At 41.0% G+C, this 3288-nt stretch overlaps 1 pseudogene; it reads left to right on the top strand.

The window, feature by feature from the left end:
* On the top strand, positions 1-1943 carry LOC114290484 (putative receptor-like protein kinase At1g11050 pseudogene; annotated as a pseudogene).
* Positions 1944-3288: the final 1345 nt, after the last annotated feature.

The raw sequence follows: 3288 nt of genomic DNA, 5'->3' as shown, positions 1-3288 counted from the left end.
ACTTCAACTGATATTTGCCTCTCTATATATCTCCTAGCTCCTCACCTCCAACTTCAAGCACCAATGACACATCCACAACATGTCCTCTGGATCTAAGCTATGTCCAAACACTCCCATGGCACTCCACTGAGTGCCAAAACTTCAACATTTCAACCCTGCAACTTTCCAATAATTCTAACAACTCGACCCTAGGTGAACCCAAGTGCTGCCAGACCCTCCTCAGCCTCTATGGCATGGCACTGGCCCAACACCTCAAAACCACCTCTTTCTTCCACTTACCCAACTTACCCACCTCCATTTCTTGCCTCTCTTACTTCTAATCCAAGCTTGACTCTCTCTCTCTACCCTCTGATCTCACCTCCCTCTGCTTTGACCCTCTCCAGTTTGTCATGTCCCACAACACCTGTGCCTCAATAGAGTCAACCCAAGACTGGGCATCCAAGCTCGGCCTGTCAACGCCACTTGACCTGGCTTGCCAGCTAGACCTCACCGATCTCACCTCCCGTGACTCCTGTGTAGTTGCTGGCTTCCAGGTCCAAGCCGAGTTGATCAGAATCGATGGAAACAAGTCTCACTCCATTAATTGCCTTTACTTCACAATTCTATATGCTGCCAGAATCATCAACGAGTTTGGACCAAACAGTACTGGTTCCATAACATGTATCTTGAATCTTCCACTTGGTTCTCAAATGGGTTCTTCAAGAAACAAAAATTTGGCTCTGGTACTTGGACTATCCGGAGCAGGTGTTGTGGTCTTGCTGATCATATCTTTGTTGGGTATGTACTTTCTGCGGTATAAGAAGTGGAGGAAAAAGAGAGATGACCAAGGGGAGTTGGGGTCTAGGCGGGCAAGAACAATGATCAGGCCTAACATGGGATCGAAATGGTTCACAATTCACGAGCTCAAGAAGGCAACCAAGAATTTCTCATCGACCAATCTCATCGGGAGAGGAAGTTTCGGGGTTGTCTACAAAGGGACCTTAGCTGATGGTAGCATGATTGCAGTTAAACAACTCATAGAATCTGATTTTCAAGGAAACGATGAGTTCTACAATGAAGTTGACATTCTCAGCAATCTGAAGCATCGAAATCTCATGCCGCTCAGAGGCTGCTGCTGTAGCGTGTCAAATTATGAAGATGAAAACAATGTGTCGTATGAAGAGAATGGCCAGATTCAATACCTGGTGTACGATTACATGCCAAACGGGAATCTTAATGACCATTTGTTTCCTTCAGATCAAAACCATAAGCAACCACTAAACTGGCCTCAAAGGAAGAGTATAATCTTGGATGTGGCAAATGGGTTAGCTTACCGTCATTATGGAGTGAAACCTGCACTATATCACAGACACATCAAGGCAACAAATATACTGTTAGATGGAGAGATGAGGGCGGGAGTGGCCAATTTTGGATTGGCAAAAGAAAGCAGAGAAGGGAAGTCTCATCTCACTACTAGTAAGGTTGCTAGAACAAATGGGTATTTGGCTCCAGAGTATGCACTGTATGGGCACTTTAGTGAGAAGAGTGATGTGTATAGTTTCGGGGTGGTGGTTTTGGAGATGATGTGTGGGAGGAAAGCTCTTGGTGGTGGTGATTTTGATTTGAACTCGTCAGAGAAGTTGCTCGTTCGGACATTGGTTCTCACGGATTGGTGTTGGTCACTGGTGAAGGCGGGGAAGATGGAAGAGGCTTTGGATAGTAGTTTGTTGAGAGAGATCGATGGAGGAGATGAAGCAAAGTGCAAATGTGAAGGCGGTGGTGGAGAGGTTTTTAGCAGTTGGGGTTTTGTGCGCTCATGCAATGGTTTCTGTGAGGCCTACCATTATGGACGCGATTAAGATGTTGGAAGGAGATGTTGAGGTTCCTACTGTTTCGGAGAGGCCAACACCTCTTACGGAAAATTAAAAATCCTCGTGTATATAGTCTGCATAACAAATATGCAAGATTCGATGACAATTGTTATTTTCATCTAGTGACAAATATTTTTTAAGACATATTTGTGAGATGTATGAAATAGTTAAGAGTTGGGTAAATTACGCTTGACATCCTTTACTCGATATCATTTTGATCTCTTATTTTTCAATTGCAACAGTTAACCCATTCCAGTTATTGTCAAGTTCCAATGTCATTTTTCCGTTAATTGGGTGTTGAGGCATTTTTTAGGGTACCTATGCAATTTTACTACCTTTCTTCCCCACCACCCACAGTCACCCCTCCACCCACAGTCACCCCTACCCCTTCGCCCATCCATTACCACCCCATGTCACCAAAGCTAAATGTAGCGAGGTTAGTGGCATCACAGGCTTGTACAAATGATGCGCCATCTATGCTGAGAGCTAAGTGCATGTCGGGCATCAACCCAACTAAGCCACCTGAAGCTTGAGAAGATTGAGGCCCTAGACAATGAATAAAAAATTTATGATAAAAAAAAAAAACCCGTAACACAATGAATAACTGTGACCTGACCAAGAACAAACAGGTGGTATATGAACCCATTGAAGCTTACTACCAATTCTCCAAACAATAAATGATGGAATGTCTATATTGTACTTTGACTAAAAGTGTAATGGATTTACTATTGCAATAAGAAAAATGAGAAATTAAAGTGAAATTCGGTGTATAATACATGGATGCTAAGTATAATTTATCCTAGAGAGCCTAGACCAAGGGTTGGCTTAGCGGAAAAGGTGCTCCCTTACCAGGTGTGAGTGATATCTGGACTCAAATCTTACTTGCTATTTAATGCAGTTTATCATTTTCCTATTTTGGTCCTACACATTCAATTAAAAAATAATAATAATAATTTACCCTTAATAGTTACCTGCAAAAAAAAAAAAATGTTTTGCATAGAAGAATTGGAAATCTAATAGATAGAAGAAAACTTAGGATCTATCAGAAGGGACAAACTTTACATTTTCCATGGTGCACTTGTATTATTACTAAAGAAACAAGTATGCGGAATCATGCTTTAATGCTATATCCTCAAGATCAAGAACAGAACGCAAAATTTATTGGTCCACTAGAAAAAAGACACCAAGGCATGAATTGCAGTGTTTACCTGTTTGGTAGTGCTTTTATTTTCTTCATTTTGGTTTTTTGTCTTTTCAGGAGCAAAAACAACAAAAAGTTTTAAAATACCCATTATTTTTGTTTCATTTTCGTTTTGGTAAAAAAAATAAGTTCTAAACATTCAAAAACAATTTTTTTGGCGTTTCCTAGAACGTGGGTTGCTTTCAAAATTTTTTTCCCACAACAGTTTCCCAAATAAGTTTCTATATTTTCTAGAAG

This window comes from Camellia sinensis, chromosome 2 (assembly GCF_055761805.1).
Source record: "Camellia sinensis isolate YWXY chromosome 2, ASM5576180v1, whole genome shotgun sequence".
In the NCBI taxonomy this organism is placed as follows: Eukaryota; Viridiplantae; Streptophyta; class Magnoliopsida; order Ericales; family Theaceae; genus Camellia; species Camellia sinensis.
This window is presented reverse-complemented; position numbering and strand designations above follow the sequence as displayed.